Here is a 21,931-nt window from a genome sequence, read left to right on the forward strand (position 1 = left end):
TTCCTTCTTAATATTATTTTCCAAACAACACAAAACATCCCTGTCTTTTTCTTAGAAGACTGTAAGAATCCCATTCATAATTTTCTTCTGGTACCTGGGAAACTATTGCCCAGGCTGCTTAAAGAAATTATTTGGGGGCAGCCCAGGTGGCTCAGCAGTTTAGCGCCGTCTTCAGCCCAGGGCGTGATCCTGGAGACCCGGGATGGAGTCCCACGTCAGGATCCCTGAGGGAGCCTGCTTCTCCCTCTGCCTGTGTCTCTGCCTCTCTCTCTCTCTCTCTCTCTCTATCTCTGTCTCTCATGAATAAATAAATAAAGTCTTAAAAAAAAAGAAATTATTTGGGAAAATTTACTCTTTCTTTGAGGAAAGTTTAACTATTTAAATAATATTAAGACAGCTTTGGTGTGTTGGGAATCTCAGACCTTCAAATGCCAAAAATATAGTATGCCAATTCTGGGAATGGCACCCCTTTTTTGGTGTGACCAGAGAAAATCAGGCCCAGAAAATGCAAGAGTCTTTGGATATATAGAGATATTAGCATCAAAACAGTCACCATGATCCTTAGTATTCAAAAACTATACTCAATACTGCCTGTTCTTTATTATGTATAGATGTAAAAGATGAGCCACCTAAATGCACAATTCAGTCTTCTTTGTATACACAAACCTGTGGGACCCTCAAGCCAAACCAGTACATTTTCAAACTAGACATAAACTCCATCATATATACAGTGCATCAGTTGGTAAATATTTACCAAGTACCTAATGATGGGTAAGGCCTGGTGCCACAATTAAGCTCAGAGTTAGTTTAGGGGAGAGTAAAGAAGATGGGAGAGTAAGAATATGAGATACTCTTAACAATACAGTAAAGAATCATAAATAACCTAAGGCAGTATAAGATAATAATAGCTAACAGATATGGTATGCTTTTTATGTACCTAGTACTGTTCTAGGCCCTTGCCACATACCATTTATCTTTTTTGAAAACAGTTTAATTATAATTCCAATACCATAAAATTTAACAATCTCAAGCTACAGTTTGATAAATATTAGTAAATTTATGTAACTTAGGAAAGCATGGCCACAAGCCAGTTTTAAAAAACTCTGTCATGGGTGGGGTGCCTGGGTGGCTCAATCAACTGAGCATCTGACTTTTGGTTTAGGTTCAGGTCATGCTCTCAGGGTTGTGAGATGGAGCCTAAGTAGGGCTCTGCACTCAGTGAAGAGTCTGCTTGAGATCCTTTCCCTCACCCTCTCCCCTTGCCTCTCCTCCCACACGTGCACTCTCTCTCTCAAATCATCTTAAAAAAATATTTGTCATGGGATTGACTTATTTTTACAATCCAGTTTTAGAATATTTCCTCACTCCCAAAAGCTCCCTCATGCTCATTTGTGGCCAGCCCCTTCTCCCTTGTCTGTTTTGTTTCTATCCCTTCTTTAGCTCTCTCTCTCTAGTTTTGCCATTTCTAGAAATTAGTTATAGTTATCCTCATAAAAGCCCTTTGCAATAGGTACTATTTTTTCTTAATATCTCATTTAGAGATAGTCAAAATAAGCCATAGGAGACTTCCATGACCTGCCCATGGCCAGAAAACTAGTAAGTGATGGAGCCAATATTCATGTCCAGATAATCCGATCCCAGAGTTTTACCATTAGGTTATTCCTCTGTAATAAATAGTATGAGAAGTATGAGGAATTAAGAAGTGGGAGAGATCACATATGGCTGTTGGATTAAAGAAGATTTGATGCAGGAGGTGGTATTTTGATAGGAAGGAATGAGGAGCATGGAATTAGCAAAAGCATTAAATTAAAAACCTTGAGGCTAAATATTTAATGTATTCAGGAAATATTTATTGAGCATCATTATGTCCTTGTACCTTGCTAATCACTTTAAATCACTTTACATGCATTATCTCATTATTTTTTCCAACAGTCCTTAAATTCTATTATTGTCCTATTTTTATGGATAAGGAAGTGAAAACTGTGAACGGTCAAGCAGAATGCCCAATATCACACAGCTAGTAAGAACAAGGCTGGGGTTTTGACTTTATATTGCAAACTAATCTTTTTTTTTTTTTTTTTTTTAATTTATTTTTTATTGGTGTTCAATTTACTAACATACAGAATAACACCCAGTGCCCGTCACCCATTCACTCCCACCCCCCGCCCTCCTCCCCTTCTACCACCCCTAGTTCGTTTCCCAGAGTTAGCAGTCTTTACGTTCTGTCTCCCTTTCTGATATTCCCCACACATTTCTTCTCCCTTCCCTTATATTCCCTTTCACTATTATTTATATTCCCCAAATGAATGAGAACATATAATGTTTGTCCTTCTCCGACTGACTTACTTCACTCAGCATAATACCCTCCAGTTCCATCCACGTTGAAGCAAATGGTGGGTATTTGTCATTTCTAATAGCTGAGTAATATTCCATTGTATACATAAACCACATCTTTATCCATTCATCTGTCGTTGGACACCGAGGCTCCTTCCACAGTTTGGCTATCGTGGCCATTGCTGCTATAAACATCGGGGTGCAGGTGTCCCAGCGTTTCATTGCATTTGTATCTTTGGGGTAAATCCCCAACAGTGCAATTGCTGGGTCGTAGGGCAGGTATATTTTTAACTGTTTGAGGAACCTCCACACAGTTTTCCAGAGTGGCTGCACCAGTTCACATTCCCACCAACAGTGTAAGAGGGTTCCCTTTTCTCCGCATCCTCTCCAACATTTGTTGTTTCCTGCCTTGTTAATTTTCACCATTCTCACTGGTGTGAGTTGGTATCTCATTGTAGTTTTGATTTGTATTTCCCTGATGGCAAGTGATGCAGAACATTTTCTCATATGCATGTTGGCCATGTCTATGTCTTCCTCTGTGAGATTTCTGTTCATGTCTTTTGCCCATTTCATGATTGGATTGTTTGTTTCTTTGGTGTTGAGTTTAATAAGTTCTTTATAGATCTTGGAAACTAGCCCTTTATCTGATATGTCATTTGCAAATATCTTCTCCCATTCTGTAGGTTGTCTTTGAGTTTTGTTGACTGTATCCTTTGCTGTGCAAAAGCTTCTTATCTTGATGAAGTCCCAATAGTTCATTTTTGCTTTTGTTTCTTTTGCCTTCGTGGATGTATCTTGCAAGAAGTTACTATGGCCGAGTTCAAAAAGGGTGTTGCCTGTGTTCTTCTCTAGGATTTTGATGGAATCTTGTCTCACATTTAGATCTTTCATCCATTTTGAGTTTATCTTTGTGTATGGTGCAAGAGAGTGGTCTAGTTTCATTCTTCTGCATGTGGATGTCCAATTTTCCCAGCACCATTTATTGAAGAGACTGTCTTTCTTCCAATGGATAGTCTTTCCTCCTTTATCGAATATTAGTTGCCCATAAAGTTCAGGGTCCACTTCTGGATTCTCTATTCTGTTCCACTGATCTATGTGTCTGTTTTTGTGCCAGTACCACACTGTCTTGATGACCACAGCTTTGTAGTACAACCTGAAATCTGGCATTGTGATGCCCCCAGATATGGTTTTCTTTTTTAAAATTCCCCTGGCTATTCGGGGTCTTTTCTGATTCCACACAAATCTTAAAATAATTTGTTCTAACTCTCTGAAGAAAGTCCATGGTATTTTGATAGGGATTGCATTAAACGTGTATATTGCCCTGGGTAACATTGACATTTTCACAATATTAATTCTGCCAATCCATGAGCATGGAATATTTTTCCATCTCTTTGTGTCTTCCTCAATTTCTTTCAGAAGTGTTCTATAGTTTTGAGGGTATAGATCCTTTACATCTTTGGTTAGGTTTATTCCTAGGTATCTTATGCTTTTGGGTGCAATTGTAAATGGGATTGACTCCTTAATTTCTCTTTCTTCAGTCTCATTGTTAGTGTATAGAAATGCCACTGACTTCTGGGCATTGATTTTGTATCCTGCCACGCTACCGAATTGCTGTATGAGTTCTAGCAATCTTGGGGTGGAGACTTTTGGGTTTTCTATGTAGAGTATCATGTCATCGGCGAAGAGGGAGAGTTTGACTTCTTCTTTGCCAATTTGAATGCCTTTAATGTCTTTTTGTTGTCTGATTGCTGAGGCTAGGACTTCCAGTACTATGTTGAACAGCAGTGGTGAGAGTGGACATCCCTGTCTTGTTCCTGATCTTAGGGGAAAGGCTCCTAGTGCTTCCCCATTGAGAATGATATTTGCTGTGGGCTTTTCGTAGATGGCTTTTAAGATGTCGAGGAATGTTCCCTCTATCCCTACAACCTGAAGAGTTTTGATCAGGAATGGATGCTGTATTTTGTCAAATGCTTTCTCTGCATCCAATGAGAGGATCATATGGTTCTTGGTTTTTCTCTTGCTGATATGATGAATCACATTGATTGTTTTACGGGTGTTGAACCAGCCTTGTGTCCCAGGGATAAATCCTACTTGGTCATGGTGAATAATTTTCTTAATGTACTGTTGGATCCTATTGGCCAGTATCTTGTTGAGAATTTTTGCATCCATGTTCATCAGGGATATTGGTCTGTAATTCTCCTTTTTGGTGGGGTCTTTGTCTGGCTTTGGAATTAAGGTGATGCTGGCTTCATAGAACGAATTTGGAAGTACTCCATCTCTTTCTATCTTTCCAAACAGCTTTAGGAGAATAGGTATGATTTCTTCTTTAAACGTTTGATAAAATTCCCCTGGGAAGCCATCTGGCCCTGGACTCTTGTGTCTTGGGAGGTTTTTGATGACTGCTTCAATTTCCTCCCTGGTTATTGGCCTGTTCAGGTTTTCTATTTCTTCCTGTTCCAGTTTTGGTAGTTTGTGGCTTTCCAGGAATGCGTCCATTTCTTCTAGATTGCCTAATTTATTGGCGTATAGCTGTTCATAATATGTTTTTAAAATCGTTTGTATTTCCTTGGTGTTGGTAGTGATCTCTCCTTTCTCATTCATGATTTTATTAATTTGAGTCTTCTCTCTCTTCTTTTTAATAAGGCTGGCTAATGGTTTATCTATCTTATTAATTCTTTCAAAGAACCAACTCCTGGTTCTGTTGATCTGTTCCACAGTTCTTCTGGTCTCGATTTCGTTGAGTTCTGCTCGAATCTTTATTAACTCCCTTCTTTTCTTGGGTGTAGGATCTATTTGCTGTTTTTTCTCTAGCTCCTTTATGTGTAAGGTTAGCTTTTGTATTTGAGTTCTTTCCAGTTTTTGAATGGATGCTTGTATTGCGATGTATTTCCCCCTTAGGACTGCTTTTCCTGCATCCCAAAGATTTTGAACGCTTGTATCTTCATTCTCATTAGTTTCCATGAATCTTTTTAATTCTTCCTTAATTTCCTGGTTGACCCTTTTATCTTTTAGCAGGATGGTCCTTAACCTCCACGTGTTTGAGATCCTTCCAAACTTCTTGTTGTGATTTAGTTCTAATTTCAAGGCATTATGGTCCGAGAATATGCAGGGGACAATCCCAATCTTTTGGTATCGGTTCAGACCCGATTTGTGTCCCAATATGTGGTCTATTCTGGAGAAAGTTCCATGTGCGCTTGAGAAGAATGTGTATTCAGTTGAGTTTGGATGTAAAGTTCTGTAGATATCTGTGAAATCCATCTGGTCCAGTGTATCATTTAAAGCTCTCGTTTCTTTGGAGATGTTGTGCTTAGAAGACCTATCGAGTATAGAAAGAGCTAGATTGAAGTCACCAAGTATAAGTGTATTATTATCTAAGTATTTCTTCACTTTGGTTAATAATTGATTTATATATTTGGCAGCTCCCACATTCGGAGCATATATATTGAGGATTGTTAAGTCCTCTTGTTGAATAGATCCTTTAAGTATGATATAGTGTCCCTCTTCATCTCTCACTACAGTCTTTGGGGTAAATTTTAGTTTATCTGATATAAGGATGGCTACCCCTGCTTTCTTTTGAGGACCCTTCGAATGGTAAATGTTTCTCCAACCTTTTATTTTCAGGCTGTAGGTGTCCTTCTGTCTAAAATGAGTCTCTTGTAGACAGCAAATAGATGGGTCCTGCTTTTTTATCCAGTCTGAAACCCTGCGCCTTTTGATGGGGTCATTAAGCCCGTTCACATTCAGAGTTACTATTGAGAGATATGAGTTTAGTGTCATCATGATATCTATTCAGTCCTTGTTTTTGTGGACTGTTCCACTGAACTTCTTCTTAAAGGGGAATTTTAAGAGTCCCCCTTAAAATTTCTTGCAGAGCTGGTTTGGAGGTCACATACTCTTTTAGTTGCTGCCTGTCTTGGAAGCTCTTTATCTCTCCTTCCATTTTGAATGAGAGCCTTGCTGGATAAAGTATTCTTGGTTGCATGTTCTTCTCCTTTAGGACCCTGAATATATCCTGCCAGCCCTTTCTGGCCTGCCAGGTCTCTGTGGAGAGGTCTGCTGTTACCCTAATACTCCTCCCCATAAAAGTCAGGGATTTCTTGTCTCTTGCTGCTTTAAGGATCTGCTCCTTATCTTTGGAATTTGCAAGCTTCACTATTAAATGTCGAGGTGTCGAACGGTTTTTATTGATTTTAGGGGGGGATCTCTCTATTTCCTGGATCTGAATGCCTGTTTCCCTTCCCAGATTAGGAAAGTTTTCAGCTAGAATTTGTTCAAATACATATTCTGGCCCTCTGTCCCTTTCGGCACCCTCGGGAACCCCAATTAAACGTAGGTTTTTCTTCCTCAGGCTGTCGTTTATTTCCCTTAATCTATCTTCATGGTCTTTTAATTGTTTGTCTCTTTTTTCCTCAGTTTCCCTCTTTGCTATCAACTTGTCTTCTATGTCACTCACTCGTTCTTCCACCTCGTTAACCCTCGTTGTTAGGACTTCTAGTTTGGATTGCATCTCAATTAATTGATTTTTAATTTCTGCCTGATTAGCTCTAAATTCTGCCGTCATGAAGTCTCTTGAGTCCTTTATACTTTTTTCTAGAGCCACCAGTAGCTGTATAATAGTGCTTCTGAATTGGCTTTCTGACATTGAATTGTAATCCAGATTTTGTAACTCTGTGGGAGAGAGGACTGTTTCTGATTCTTTCTTTTGAGGTGAGGTTTTCCTTCTAGTCATTTTGCTCAGTGCGGAGTGGCCAAAAGCAAGTTGTATTGGGAATAAGAGAAAAAGAGAGGAAAGAAAGAAGGAAAGAAAAGAGAAAGAGAAAGAAAAGGGAAGAAAAAAAAACGAAAAAAAAAGAGAAGAAAAAGAGAAAGAAAAAGAAAGGAGAAAAAAAAGGGGGGGTGGGGGAAGGAAACAAATCAAAAAGCAAAACAAAACAAAACAAAACAAAAAACAAAAAACAAACAAACAAAAAAAAAAATCCAAAAAAAAAAAAAAAAGAACCACAGGGGAGTATCTTCTGATTCTGTGTTCTTTAAGTCCCTTGGCTTCTCCTGGAAGTTGTCAGTCTAGCTGGTGTTCTGGGGGAGGGGCCTGTTGTGCTGATTTTCAGGTGTTAGCAGTTGGGGGAGCTGCTCTGCCCCTGCCTGGTGCAGGGCTCAGTGGGGGTTGTTTACCCCGTGAGGCAGCAGGAGGAACAGCCCCAGTGGCGGGGCAGCTCTGGAAACCTGGATTCAGCTCCGGCAGGAACTCCGTCTGCAGGGCCTGGAGGCTCCGGGGCGGGGCCGCTGATCTGCTCAGCTGGGGCAGGAGCGTCCTTGCTGTCCTGGGCCCTCCCGGCCTCTGCCTGTCCCGGGGGAGGCGGGATCCTGGGCTGTGTCCCGGCGCCCTGTGCTCCGGAGCCTGCGCTGGTGGATTCGCGCTCCCGGGCCGCGCAGCCCCCTCCGCGGAGCCGCCGCCCAAGTCCCTCCGAGCTGCTCCTGGAACCGCGCAGGCCCCTCTGCACGGAGCCTCTTCCTCTGCCCGAGCCCGGCCGAGCTGCTCCCGGGGCCGCGCAGCCCCCTCCGCGCAGCCCCCTCCGCGGAGCCGCCGCCCGAGCCCCCCGAGCTGCGCTGCAGCCCTTAGGGAGCTCGGCGCACTCTCCTGGGCGCGGAGTTGCTGTTACTGTCCCGGGGAGCCCGAGGGCATCCCCTCCCTCCTGGGTCCTGCTCACTCCCCGCGAGCCCCTTTCCGCCCGGGAAGGTCGGTGCAGCTCCTGCTTCTCCGGGACGGGGCTCTCCTGTCCTGGGGACACTCGCCCCGGCCTTAGCCCGGCTCCTCGCGGGGCCCCTCCCCCTTGGAGGCCTTTGTTTCTTTATTTCTTTTTCCCCGTCTTCCTACCTTGATAGAAGCGCGAACTCTTCTCACTGTTGCATTCCAGCTGGTCTCTCTTTAAATCTCAGGCCGAATTCATAGATTTTCAGGATAATTTGAAGGTTTTCTAGGTAGTTTGGTGGGGACAGGTGATTTGGAGACCCTACTCTTCCGCCATCTTGCTCCTCCCCCTATATTGCAAACTAATCTTAAGCATTGTGCTAGTTGGCCACATGAATAAAACACAGCAATAACAACCACAATAAAAAAAAACTGGTCTTTGGAGAGATTACTTCTGTGGCAGGATTTGGAATAGAGTGGGACAGAGAGAATGGGAGCAGGTAAAGCAGCTCACCACAACTACAACTGCGTGGGTAGAATTCTGGGTGGTGTGAGGGGAAATTAAAATGGGCAAACAGGAGTAGATACAACTAAGAGGGATTTGTGGCTAAGGTGAGGGAAGAAGAAATGTCTGATAGTGAAAGAATATAATCATCTGCAAACACTATTATAGAAGACCTGAACATCAGTCTTATTTATTCTGTTTTGATACTTCTATCAATAGTCTAGACGATTGACATTTGCTGGAGACTTTATTTATTTATGTATGTATGTATGTATGTATGTATGTATGTATGTATGTATTTATTTATTTATTTATTTTCACATTTTAAAATTTAAATTCAATTTGCTAACATATACTATAACACCCAGCGCTCATCTCATCAAGTGCCCTCCTCAGTGCCCATCATGCAGCTACCCCATGTCCCGCCCACCTCCTCTTTCACAACCCTTTGTTTTGATGGGGATAATTTAAAGAAGAAATTTTAGTGTGGGTCCAGGGACTTCTTTGGAATTCATGGATATACTTCATGAATGTGTGATTCCCTCATAACTGCAGGCCAATAATGAGTGTATATATGCTCATTCACTCTTTAAGGAAAGGCATTATAACTTTCATCAAATTCTAAGAGTTTGAGACCTCCCCAAAATTAAGAATGATTGGTCTAAGACATAGGACAAGTTTATTCCTTTTTCTTAGTTTCTAAGTTCTATTCCTTATTAAGTTTCTGGAAAGGTATATATCAGCTTTTAATTATATTCATTTCTTCTACAAAATTTGATTTCATATTAAGTACACTAAGAATTACATGGTTATGCATATCATAAAACTACATATATATTTACACATACATACCCACATACACTCATACACAAAGACAATATAAACATTAAAAAAAAAGTGCATGGGGCAACTAGGTGGCTCAGTTGGTTAAGCATCTGACTCTTGGTTTTGGCTCAGCTAATGATCTTAGGGTTGTGGGGCTGAGTCCTGCATTGGGCTCCACGCTCAGTGGGGAATCTGTTCAAGATTCTCTCTCTCCCCCTCCTCCTGCTCTCCCCCTACTCATGGATTCTCTCTCTCAAAAAGATAAATAAATCTTGGGACACCTAGGTGGCTCAGCGGTTGAGCATCTGCCCTTGGCTCAAGGCGTGATCCTGGAGTCTCGGGATGGGGTCCCACATCCGGCTCCCTGCATGGAGCCTGCTTCTCTCTCTGCTTATGTCTCTGCCTCTCTCTCTGTGTGTCTCTCATGAATAAATACATAAAATCTTTTTAAAAATCTTTAAAAAATAAAAATAAAAATAAAAGTGCTGATAAGGATATTATCCATTAGGGTGGTAAGTTTTATTTTGTTTTTTGTTTTTTTTTTAATTCATTCATGAGAGGAAGAGAGAGAGAGAGTGAGAGAGAGAGAGAGGCAGAGGCACAGGCAGAGGGAGAAGGAGGCTCCATGCAGGAAGCCTGACGTGGTACTCGATCCCGGGTCTCCAGGATCACACCCTGGACTGAAGGCGGCACTAAACCGCTGAGCCACCCAGGCTGGCCCGGGTGGTAAGTTTCATAAATGTTTGAATGTATGTAAATAAACACATACATATATTTTTGCATACATAGATGAAATTGAACATAATGGAGCATAGTCTATCCACAGATAGTTGGGTCTATGTCTGCCCATCCATCAGTCAATATCTCATGATAATATAGCTTTTTAGAGTTCAGTGTTTAGGAAAATTCTGTTTCTGTGCCCTTTGTTTTATTTTGTATTTTAAAAGTCACTCAGTGGGCAGCCCTGGTGGAGCAGCGGTTTAGCGCCGCCTGCAGCCCGGGGTGTGATCCTGGAGACCTGGGATCGAGTCCCACGTCGGGCTTCCTGCGTGGAACCTGCTTCTCCCTCTGTCTGTGTCTCTGCCTCTGACTCTCTCTCTCTCTGAATAAATAAATAAATAAATAAACAAATAAATAAATAAATAAAAGTCACTCAGTTATATCATACATTCAGTTTAAAGAATAAATAATAGGGACACCTGGGTGGCTCAGTGATTAAGCATCTGACTTTGGCTCAGGTCGGGATCCTGGGGTCCCCGGGATCGAGTTCCACATTGAGCTCCTTGCATGGAGCCTGCTTCTCACTCTGCCTGTGTCTCTGCCTCTCTGTGTTTCTCATGAATAAATAAATAAAATCTTAAAAAAAAGAATAAATGATAAAGAAAATATCAGTATAACACTTTTGCAAATCAAGAAATGAAGTACTGGCAGGAATGTCACTGGAAACATTACTAATGTCCATCCCTAATTGCAACCTCTTCTTGTCTCCAAGAACCAGTTACTATTCCATAATTATTCCCTTTTTATTCTTTATAGTTTTACCATTTATGAATGCATCCCCAAAAAATGTGACATAGTTTTGCTGCTTTTAACTTTATACAAATAGAAATATATTATATATATTCTTTTGAAGACTTCTTTTGCTCAATATTATGTCCATGATATTTATCTATGTTGATGATTTATATAGCTGCAGTTTTTTTTCTTTGCTACATAGTATTCCAATGCATGCATTTATGACTTTTCATCCATTCTATTGATGGATATTTAGAGTATTTCTTATTTTCTATTATGAAGAATGCTTGCTGTGGCAGAGGCTGCCAGTTATTCATCAAATGATCTTCATCCAGAGCACCAGCTAAATTATATTTCCCAATCCCCCTTATGATGTGTAGTCGAGTAGAAAACTAGTGGATGTTATATGTGCCATTTCAGGCCTATCCTATAAAACCTTTCATATGTGCTCTTTATACCCTTCCTCCTTCTTATTGACCTGTTATGGCAGGGCCAACAGCTTCCTGTAAAGGGCCACATAGTAAATATTCTAGGCTTTGTGGGTCATTGAGCTTCTGTTGCAACTATTCAACTCTGTGTTGAATAGTTGTGCAAGAAAGGATCCACAGACAATGCATAAAAAATGGAAATCAGGGCAGCCCCCGTGGTGCAGCGGTTTAGCGCCACCTGCAGCCCAGGGTGTGATCCTGGGGACCCTGGATCGAGTCCCACGTCAGGCTCTCTGTATGATGCCTGCTTCTCCCTCTGCCTGTGTCTCTGCCTCTCTCTCTCTCTCTCTATGAATAAATAAATAAAATCTTTAAAAAAATGGAAATCATGTATTCTAATAAAACTTTATTTATGAAAACAAGCAGCAGGACAGATTTGGCCATGAACAAAGTTTGCTAACCCCTGTGCTATTGTAATACTCAAGGTGATCTTGGAAGAAACTTTTTGTTCCTTAAGCCATTGATATTTTTTCTATTTGTTATTGTAGTTTAGCCTACCCAACTAAACATAGCTGCTTTGAACATATTTGTAAGTTAATTATGTGTATGAGATTCTCTCTAGCATACTTAAAATGGAATCTCTTGGATATGGGGTATTTGTTCTTTATCTTCCATAAATAATGCAAAACTGTTTTTCAAAGTGGTTGTATATATTTACACTCTGATCAGCAGACAAGCATTCCTGGTGTTCTAGTCTTACTAACACAAGAATGATAATGAAAACACAATCTATCATAATTTGTGGGAGGCAGCTAAAGTAATGCTTAGAGAGAAACTTCTAGTTTACATACTTATATTAGAAAAGAAAAAAGATTTAAAATTATAGATCTCAGTTTTCAATTTAAGAAGCTAGGGAAAAAAGAGTTAATTAAGCCCAAATTAGTACAAAGTAAATAATAAAAATAAGAACAAGAATCAATGGAATAGAAAACAAGCACGTATTAGACAAAAATCAACAAAACGCAAAGGCTGTTTCTTTTCTTTCAAAGAAACAGTAATATTGATTACCTCCTAGCAAGACTGATCAAGAGAGAAAATTAAAAATTACCAATATCAGGAATGAAAGAGGGACATCACTATGGATGTTAAGGCCATTAAAGAAAAGGCATGTAATGAACAATTTTATGCCAATAATGTCAACAACTTAGATGAAATGAGCCAATCCCACAAAAAGCAAAAGTCAGCAAAATTGAACACAAAAAGAAATGACAAGTCTGAATACTCCAGTATCTGTTAAAGAAAAATAAAATCCAAAATAAGAAAACCCATCTACACACACATACCATCACCATCAACACTAAAAAGCAACAACTCCAAGCCAGATGTTTCAATGGTGGATTCTATAAAACATGTAAGGAACAAACGATACCAATCTTAACACGAACTCTTTCAGAAAAGAGAGGAGAAAAAAAAATACTACTTTATTTTTTTTTAAATTGTAGTAAAATACACATTTGCCATTTTAATCATTTTAGTGTGTATAAGTTGCTGGTATTAGGTACATTTGCAATGTTGTGCAACCATCACACTATCTAGTTCCAGACTTTTTTCATCACTTCAAACAAAAACTCTGTAACAATTAAGCAGTCATTTTCCATTTTCCCCTCCTCCTAAGTCCCTAGTGGCCATAAATCTGCTTTGTCTATTCTGGATATTTTATATGAATAGAATCATACAATGTGTGGCCTTTTGTGTCTGGCTTCTTTCAGTTAGCATAATTTTTTCTTTTCTTTCTTTCTTTCTTTCTTTCTTTCTTTCTTTCTTTCTTTTCTTTTATTTCTTTCTTTTTTTTTTTTTAATTTTAAGTAGACTCCATGTCTAGCATGGAGTCCAATGAGGGCTTAAACTCACGACCCTGAGATCAAGACCTAAGTTGAGATCAAGAGTCAGATGTTCACTGACTGAGCTGCCCAGGTGCCCCAGCATAATGTTTTCAAAGTTCACTGATGTTAGCACATATCAGAACTTCATTCCTTCTTAAGGTTAAATTATATTCCATTGTATGGATATACTGCATTTTGTTTATCCATTCATCTGCTGTTGGGCATTTGGGTTGTTTGCACCTTTTGGGTATTGTGAATAGAGCTGGTATGAACATTTACATACAAAATTTGTTTAAACATCTGTTGTCAATTATTTTGTATATACACCTCTGAGTCATATGGTAATTCTATGTTTAACTTATTGAAGACTTATCAAACTGTTTTCCATAGTGGCTCTATTATTTCAAATTCCCTACCAGCAATGTATGAAGGTTCTGATTTCTTCATATCCTCTCAACCTTGATATTTTCTATTTTAAAAATTATAATAATCATGGTGTGTATGAAGCAGTGTCTCACTGTGGTTTTGATTTGGATTTCCCTAGTAATTAGTGATGCTGCACATTTTTTCATATGGTTGTTAGCCATTAGAATATCTTCTTAAGAGAAAAATCTATTCAAGTCTTTGGCCCAGTTTTTAATTGAGTTGTTTGTCCTGTTATTGAGTTGTAAAAGTTCTTTATATATCCTAGATACTAGACCTATAGGAGATATAGGATTTGCAAATTTTATCCCATTTTGTGGGCTATCTTTACATTCTACAGATAGTGTTCTTTTGACAGAATTAAAAAAATTTTTTTTAAAGATTATTTATTTATTCATGAGAGATAGAGATAGAGAGAGAGACAGAGAGGCAGAGGCACAGGCAGAGGGAGAAGCAGGCTCCATGCAGGGAGCCTGATGTGGGACTCGATCCTGGGTCTCCAGGATCATGCTCTGGGCTGAAGGCTGCGCTAAACCGCTGAGCCACCCAGGTTGCCCCCAAAATTTTTTCATTAAGTCTAAATTTATCTATTTTTTTCTTTGGTTGCTTGTGCTCTTGGTGTCATATCTAAGAAGCCACTGACTAATCTATAAGCATGAAGATTTACACTAATGTTTTCACTTAAGATTTTTATAGTTTTCATTCTTACTTTTAGTTTTTTTTAAAAAAGATTTTATTCAGTCATGAGAGACACACAGAGAGAGGTAGAGACATAGGCAGAGGCAGAAACAGGCTCCCTGCAGAGAGCCTGATGTGGGACTGGATCCTAGGACTCTGGGATCACAACTTGAGTCAAAGGGAGATGCTCAACTGCTGAGCCACCTAGGTGCCCCTTATTTTTAGTTCTTTGATTAATTTTGAGTTAATTTTTGTGTATGGCATGAGGTATATAAATGAAGACTCCAACTTCATTTTTTTGCATGTAGACATCCAGTTGTCTCAGCACCATTTGTTGAAAAGCCTATTCATTTGCTGAACTGTCTTGGTATCTCTGTTGAAAATAATTGGCCAGATGTATGGGTTTATTCCTGGATTCTCAATTCTATTCTGTTAATCTCTTATACCCTCATGCCATGTATGGGTATAACTTCAGTATAGGATGGTTTTGTTTACTATATCTCTGTAGTAAATTTTCAAGATAGGAAATATGAGTACTTCAACTTTGACCCTCTTTTTCAAGATTATGTTGACTATTTGGGGACCCTTGTAATTCTGTATGAATTCTGGAATTGGTTTTTTCATTTCTGCAAAAATTATATTGGAAGTTTGACAGGGACTGCATTCAATCTGTAGATCACGTTGGGGAGTACTGACATCTTAATATTAAGTCCTTAAATCCATAAGCACAAAATGTCTTTCTGCTTATTTAGGTCTTCTTTAATTGTTTCAGCAATGTTTTGAACTGTTCAGTGTACAAGTCTTACACTCTTGCTATGGCGGGTGCCTGGGTGGCTAAGTTGGTTAAGCGTCTGTCTTTGGCTCAGGTCATGATCTCCGGGTTCGGGTTCTATGATTGAGCCCCCCATTGGGTTCTTAGTTCATTGGGGAGTCAGCTTTTCCCCCAACCCTCTCACAAATAAATAAAATCTTAAAGAATTATTGCTAGATATTTTATTGTTTTGATGCTATTATAAGTGGAATTTTAAAAAAATTTCCTTTTCAGTAGTTCATTACTAGTGTGTAGAAATACAAGCAATTTGAGTACTGAATTTTATCCTGCCACTTTGCTGAATTCATTTGTTAGCTCTAAGAGATTTTTGTGCATCCTCTAGGATTTTCTATATATAAAATCATATTGTCTGCTAAAACAGTTTAACTTTTTCTTTTCCAATGTGGATATGTTTTATTTCTTTTTCTTGTCTAACTGCTCTGGCTAGAACTTCCTGCACAAAGTTGAATAGAAGCGGCAAAAGCAGAGATATTTGTCATATTCCTGGTCTTAGGGGGTAAACTTTCAGTCTTTTACAATTGAATATGATATTAGCTGTGAATTTCTACATATATATATATATGTATATATTTAACATTTATTTATTAGATACAGACAGAGAGACACAGATAGAGAGGCAGAGACACAGGCAGAGGGAGAAGCAGGTTCCCTGCGGGTAGCCTGATGAGAGACTTGATCTCAGGACCCTGGAATCATGCCCAGAGCCAAAGGCAGATGCTCAACCACTGAGCTACCCATGTGTCCTCTAGCTGTGAATTTTTATATATGCTCTTTAACATGTTGTTGAGGAAGTTTCATTCTATTTCCACTTTATTATTTTTATCATGAAAGAGTATTGGATTTTGTCAAGTGGTTTTTCTGTGTTGGGTTGATGCTTTTTCCCCCCTTTATTCTATTTTTTTACAAGTAGGCTCCAAGCCCAATGTGGGGCTTGAACTCATGATCCCAAGATCAAAAGCTGCATGCTCTACCAAGTAAGTTGGCCTTCTGTCTATTAATACGTTATATTGCACTGATTGATTTTTGTATGTTGAATTACCTTTGCATTCTTGGGCTAAACCTCACTTGATTATGGTATGTAGTTCTTTTAATATGCTGCTGCATTCAGTTTTGTTAGTATTTTGTTGAGGAGTTTTCATCTATATTCATGAGTGATATTGGTGTGTAGTTTTCTTGTGATGTCTTTGGCTTTGGCATCAAAGTAATGCTTGAAATGGGTGAAGAAGTGTTCCTCCTTCTTCTATTTTTTTGGAAGAGTTCCAGAAAGATTCATTTTAATTCTTTAAGTATTTGGTAGATTTCACCAGTGAAGCCATCTGGTCCTGGGCTTGTCTTTTTTGGGAAGTTTTTGATTGCTGACTTAATCACTTTACTTGTTTGGGTTTATTCAGATTTCCTATTGCTCTTGAGTCAGTTTTGGTAGTTTGTGTGTTTTTAGGAATTTGTCCATTTCACCTTTGGTTCTTTGGTTGTTGGTTTTTGATCTATTGTTTTTGTTTCAACTATTACTTTTTTCCTTCAGGCAACAGTGGTGGGTTCATTTGGTTTTTAATGTTTGCAAGGAATATCCCACATGTGGTTGCCTCTCTGTTCTGAGAAAGTTCAGCCTTAGGAAAAACCTTGTGTTAATCCTTTAGGAAATAGACACGTGAAAGACAAAAATAGAATTCCTTGAGAACAAGATCCGTTTTGTTTCCTCTGGCACAGATGCTCATACTTGGAACATAGGATGCCAACTTCAAGAATGCTGTCATGCTGGGGATGGGAATGGGATAGAGCTAAATTAAAATTCCACAGAGTTCTCCTACCATGTTTCAGTTTTTTGCTGGCTAAGCATTTGCTTGATTTTTATTAATTTTTCACTGCCTTTCAGAGTTCTGTTAAGGCTGATTCTGGCAGTTTTGCCAGTATTTTCACTATTTCTGGGAACTGAGGGGGTGCCTCTGGAAGTCCCTACTCCACCATTTTTGCTGACATCCTCTTGACTTATTCATGACACAGCATAACTCTGATACCAACCCTTAACAAGGGCATTACAAAGAAAAGTATTATATACCAATATTTCCAGATTAGTGTAATCTATCAAATTGCAGAATAAAGAAAATTCATGGTCATCTCAATAGGTATATCAAAAAGACTTTATGAAATTCAACACATTATGATAAAGACTCTCAGCAAATGAGGAGGGAACTTTCTTAACCTGATAAAGAGCATTTACAAAGAAACCTACTGCTAAAATCATACTAAATGGTAGAAGATTGCTTTCCCATGAGATCAGGACTTCCTTATGGAAGTTCACTTTTACCATTTTATTCTACATTGTAATAGAAGTCCTAGGCAGTATAATAAAATAAGAAAAAGAAATAAAAAGCATAAGGATTAGAAAAAAAAGTAGTTGTTACAGACTTAATTGTGCTCCCCTACCCCGTCCAAATTCAAGTGTTGAAGTCCTAACCCTCAGTATACCTCAGAATGTGACTGCATTTGGAGATAGGACCTTGAAAGATGTAATTAAGGTTACATGAGGTCATAAGGTTGACCTTTAATAATCTATTATGACCCTTTGTCCTTAAAAAAAAGAGACACACTAGGAATGTATGCTCATAGGAAAAGGCCACATGAGGATACAGAAGGCACCCATGTACAAACCTAGGAGAGATGCCTTAGGGGGTAATGACTAGAAAGGAACATGAATGAGCTTTCATGAAGAATGGAAATGTACTATATCTTAATTGTATGGGTATATACAATTGCAAAGTTTATCAAACTATACGTTGAGACCTATTTAATTTTACCATATATAAATTAAATCTCAATCAGAATAAAAGAAAAATTAAAAAACCCTACAGGTTTCTTGATTCTGATTCAGTGCTGTTTTTAAGACCACACTCGACTGACATCTCTTTGACATTGCCAATCAATCACAATAAGGACTTTGAAGGGACAGCATATGTATTTCTTTTTTTTTTTAATTTTTATTTATTTATGATAGTCACACACACACACACACACACACACACACACACACACACAGAGAGGCAGAGACACAGGTAGAGGGAGAAGCAGGCTCCATGCACCGGGAGCCCGACGTGGGATTCGATCCCGGGTCTCCAGGATCGCGCCCTGGGCCAAAGGCAGGCGCCAAACTGTTGCACCACCCAGGGATCCCGAGCATATATATTTCTTAATCACAGTAGGTACTGAGGTCAAAAGGTCTAACTGATTAGACCTTTATGGCTGGGAAACGGGGCAAAGACACAGAAAGAAAAATCTATTTCTCTCTCTATAAATGTATCTATATATACTAATTCATTTAAGAAACATATAATGAGTACTTACTACATGTTAGGCAATGTTTTTATGGGGATACAAGAGTAAAATATGGAGTGGTCATATCCTAGTGGGAGAAGATACAAAATATAAAAAATAAGTAAATTACATACTATTTTGAGATATTTCTGTTATAGAGGATGGGAAATGTAGAGTTTCTGGTTTAAGTGACAATATTTCATACAGTAACTTCAACTCTTAACGCTGGCCTTGCATTTGAATTCCTTTTTAAAGGGGACTAAGCAGGACAATTTAACCTACACATCTGGGTTTATTCATAGCCCTATATTATGCTTATGTTCTGTGTTCTGTTGATTAAGACATCAACTTTTAACAAATCTTTTAGCTCAGACTTCTGGGAATCAGAGGTGATATTTTGTCATACCTTTACTACTGATTAAACATACATTAATGATGGTGATGTTAATAACAAAAGAAACATAAAAAAGTGTTCTTAGAGGCAAAATGGAAATGGCTTCTATACTTTGGATACTCCAACTTGTTTATTTCTTTAATCACATCACCTATATTAGTCCATTATGTACTACACAGAACACTGATATCACTGCAAGCACAGGTTTACCTAGAGGAAAAACTAGGAACTTCAAAGATTATTTCTCATTTTAGATGAGTCTATAATAATCCTCTTTCAGTAAAGGAAAAATGTGTTTGGGAGCCCCTCAGGGACCATCAATCAGTGAGAGCTGCTGTATATTATATAGTATAAAAAAGCCCAAAGACAAAATGGAGGGTGTAGTCAATACCATCAGTTAAATCCAAATTACTTTAGGTTCAGCCTCCCTTGAAAGTTTTAAGAAGATCCAGAGATCTGTGAAAAAGGATAAACAGGCATCGCTCTAAGCATAGTAGGAGGCTTTGGCATGGCTTTACAGCCTCACTTAGAAGTGGGCAATGCCAAGCCCTGAGGTCTAACATTTCGATTCTGAAACATGTCTGCTCAGTGGCCTCATGGTGTCTGTTAGCCTGTCAGCAACACAGAAAAAAATGCCCTCAGCTTCAAGGGCTCTCATGAAAGGGAATCAGTGATTGATAAGAAAAGGGTGGTTCAAGGCAAGCTGGGAGAAAAAAAAACACACTGCTGAGTAGGGAGGAAAAAAGGAATGAACAGTGTTTCCAGATTTGTGCGTTTGGCTTAAAAGTTCTTGACTCAAGTTTATATTTTCCTAAGTAATGTCTCCTTGTTCCACATAGCTCAATAAAGGCAACTAAAATAGACTATTACAAGCATTGATGATTGAAAAACAATATTTTCAGTGTAATATTTTAAGTGTAATTCTGGCAATACTGTATGATCTCAAGGTTCTTTCTTGAGACAAGAGTCAGATCTTTTTTTTTTTAATACATTTAGTATCAATAAAGTTGGCAGAATGATGAGGAGGATAGAAAAAGGTAGATGAAGAGACTGATAATAAAGATTAATGGTCCTGCAGTAAATATCCTATGTGGTACTTCATGATTAAAGACAACACAAGAAACAAAGAAGAAAAGTATGTTAAAAAATTTAGACACACTAAAGAAAAGAAAGCAATTAAGGAGATGCAAACCAAACAGTGTGACTGAGGTTATTAGGGCTAGGTCACTGGCCTTATGATAAACAGGGTGTCCAAACCCCTTGCAGCACACCTTGAAAAGCCTGACTCCCATCTGGTTGGGTGCCATCGTAAATGCCAATGCAGTAACTGCCCTGTCCTGTAATCTGCATACCAGCTCTATAATGGGCAGAATGACTTCAAGGGGCAACTTCAGCTCCTCGGTGATCAGGTATACTGTAATTTTGCCAATGGCTCCATATTAGCATAAAAGAAGAGAAAAATACATGACATTCTTTTTTTTCTTTTTCTTTTTCTTTAAATAAAGAGAAAGAAGGGGAGAGAGGGAGAGAGAGAAAAAGAGAGACAGAAAATGTGAGTGGATTAACAGGGCAGAGAGGGGCAGAGGGAATCTTAAGAAGGCGCCATGCTCATCTCAGAGCTCGATGTGGGGCTTGAACTTGTGATCCTGAGATCATGACCCGAGCTGACATCAAGAGCTGGATGCTTAACCTATTGAGCCACCCAGGCACTCCTTACATGACAGGCTTTCTTATAAGTAGAAAAAAAAAAAAGTTATTCTTGTGAACACCTTAAAACAAAACTCTCTTAAAAAGATGAGAGAGTTTCTATTTTTTTTCACTGCAACACTCAATCTTTCCCCACAAAAAAAAAAAAAAAAAGGAAAAAAGCTAATGAAAAAAATAAAACCATGAGTGAAAACTGTTCCTGAAAACTTTGCAGAATTGTAACAGCTTTGTCTTGGTTAAATTGATTGGTATAGCAACATTATAAAATGACTATTAGGATTCATTGTGCACAACAGAAAGTGCTGAAATGTCAGCAGACTATACAGCAAAAGTAATGGGTTCTGAACCCCTGTTAGTCAAAAATGATTTTGTTTCAAATTAGAAATTGATTTTTTTTGGACACAAGCCCTTTCCAGGCTTATAGCTTCCGTAGCTGGACCCGGGAGAGATTAACTTTCACCACTGTAAGGGCTGGCCTGATGGTACCTTTCTCAAAGTGCCTTTTCAACCACAGGCTTCTAATGTGGCTGTAGTCTTAACCAATAACACAAGTCATTTGTCCCTTTGCTATTATACTATATTTTTCTCATTTTGCCATTTTATTTTAGTGTTGGCACACAACACAAATTTGTTGACAAGTTAACAGAAAACTATGTTAAGACTTGCAGTGTAACCACCACACCATTTTGATTGGTTCTCTATTCTCCAAAGTGCAATGACTAAGAGAGTATGAGTTTCCCATCTCTCAAGGACTAACAGAGAATGTAAAGAAGATTGTATCTCAGATATGAAGTCTCCTCCAGAACATGGAAGATTCCTAACTCTGGGAAATGAACTAGGGGTGGTGGAAGGGAAGGAGGGTGGTGGGTGGAGGTGACCGGTTGGTGGGCACTGAGGGGGGCACTTGACGGGATGAGCACTGGGTGTTATTCTGTATGTTGGCAAATTGAACACCAATAAAAAATAAATTTATTATTAAAAAAAAAGATATGAAGTCTCCTCAATCTCATTTTTGTTTCCGGTAGCAAAGTCTATAAAGACAAAAGTTCTAAGTTGTCCTAATGCACTGGAGGTCTGCAGAACTTCTACCTCATGTCAAATAAAATGTACTTATTTTTGTTTCAAGATGTGGATAGTTTCTCTTCTGAGGCTTGGACTAATTAGCATCTCTCAATTATTTGGGAGAAGATTAAACAATTTCTAGATCAACCATAATTAAAACCAAAAATCATGACAAAGATAGCAGGTGATGAGACAAGATCTTCTAATAAGGCATTGCCCATTTTTCACACAAATAAATGGAAGAGTGCCTAGAGAGATTATGAAAACTTGGTTCCTTAACTCCAGAGGTGGGCAGGTGTGAGCCCAGTAAAAAAAACAGGTAAATACGTGGATGGAGGTAGAGTGTA

The 21,931-nt window shown here is 38.8% G+C and overlaps 1 protein-coding gene across 19 annotated transcripts in view; it reads right to left on the reverse strand.

Annotated features, from left to right (window-relative positions):
• KIAA1328 (KIAA1328 ortholog) overlaps nucleotides 1–21,931 on the reverse strand; it is a 373,028-nt gene that overhangs the window by 47,535 nt on the left and 303,562 nt on the right. The gene's annotated exons all lie outside the window — the stretch shown is intronic.

The sequence above is a fragment of the Canis lupus genome, chromosome 7 (genome assembly GCF_003254725.2).
Source record: "Canis lupus dingo isolate Sandy chromosome 7, ASM325472v2, whole genome shotgun sequence".
Taxonomy (NCBI): Eukaryota; Metazoa; Chordata; class Mammalia; order Carnivora; family Canidae; genus Canis; species Canis lupus.